The sequence below is a fragment of the Rattus rattus genome, chromosome 1 (assembly GCF_011064425.1).
Source record: "Rattus rattus isolate New Zealand chromosome 1, Rrattus_CSIRO_v1, whole genome shotgun sequence".
Taxonomy (NCBI): Eukaryota; Metazoa; Chordata; class Mammalia; order Rodentia; family Muridae; genus Rattus; species Rattus rattus.
The window spans coordinates 247,398,562-247,399,998 of record NC_046154.1 but is presented as its reverse complement, the minus strand read 5'-3'; the positions used below and the strand labels follow the sequence as shown (position 1 = coordinate 247,399,998).

The window sequence follows — 1,437 nt, the reverse complement described above, 5'->3', positions numbered from 1 at the left end:
TGTTTTGTTTTGCCAAGGAGCCTGGTTTCAAGGCCTCCCTGGGGAACAATGAGAAACAGCCACCTGTTTTCTTAGGATTTTTAGTGCTGTGGTAAAACATCCTGACCATAAACAACTGGAGGAGGCCAGGTCATACCATTGTTGAGGGAAGTCAGGAGAGGGACCTAGATGACCTAGATGCAGGAGTTGATGCAGAGGCCATGGGGGAGTGCTTCTTATTAACTTACACCCCGGGGCTTGTTCAGTATGTCTTCCTATAGCATCCAAGACCAATATCCCCGAGGGGTAGGGTGGGGTGGCACTGCTCACAGTGAACGAGGTCCTCCCACATCAATTATAAACAAATAAAAAGTACATCACAGACTTGTCTTCAGACCTGTCTGGTGGGAGAATTCTCAGCTGAGGTTCTCTCTTCCCAAATGACTCTAGACAGTGTCAAGTTGACTTAAAAGCTAGGCAGCATACCACTCCAGGAGAACCTTCGTTATAACACCACCCTCTGTGCTCGCCTCTGCAGCACGTATACTAAAATCGGAACGATACCGGGAAGGTTAGCATGGCCCCTGTGCAAGGATGACAGGCAAATTCGTGAAGCGTTCCATATTAAAAAAAACCACCCTCTAAGTACAAAAGGGAAAGAAAGTGGTTGGAGGTGCTTTATATGCAGCTAACCTCTGGCCTCAAAGCACCCTGAATTGGTCAGGAAATTCCAGTCAGACATGTTATGCTGGCCATGGTCTTTCTTATTTAAATGTCAAGGGTCCTTCCCTTTATCATCCCTGATTCTCTACCTTCATCCCCTCCTCTTCTTCTAAATGCTCTTGAACCCCCACACCCCACTTCATCTCCTTTACAGATATGCCCCTCCTTATATTAGGGGCCCTCAGAGGCTCATCCACGGCCTCCTAGAGCTCACCTTGAGGTACCAAGGATACTCTCTTTATAGGAAGTTAGAACAGGAGTAGAAGACCCCAACTGTGTAAAAAAAAAGTATGCTAGAGACTTGGATAAATATCCAGACCTGTATTCACAGGCCTTCCAGCAACTAAAAGCCCTCTGTGAATTAACTTGGAGGAACCAGAGCCCAACCCTGGAGGGTAACTTGCATGAGCAATGAGTCCATATTTCCCACAGCAATGGTTCTAATGTAGTGAACCCTACCGACGCACAAGTGGTACTCTTAGAATGCTTCAGATTAGGTGGAAACCCATGGTAGGACGCAGCGTTGACTGCATAATGGAGATGCTAAGATGGAGAAAGGATAAAGTCCAGCCACTCTCAGCTGGCTTCAGTCTGCCACAGAAGAAGAAACGTCCTAGTATTTTCCTCCAGAGATTTAGGAAAATGAGGAAACGTACTCGAAAGGGCCCAGGGCCTTTGAAAGAGGTTTCCCCTGAGAGACAAGTTCCTGACCCAATCTGCCCCAGATATCTGCAG

The 1,437-nt window shown here is 47.1% G+C and overlaps 1 non-coding gene across 1 annotated transcript; it reads left to right on the top strand.

Annotated features, from left to right (window-relative positions):
- The first annotated feature begins 501 nt into the window (after positions 1-501).
- On the top strand, positions 502-608 carry LOC116890353. Its single transcript, XR_004386572.1, has one exon. It is a non-coding gene; the product is annotated as a U6 spliceosomal RNA (small nuclear RNA).
- The last annotated feature ends 829 nt before the right edge of the window (positions 609-1,437 follow it).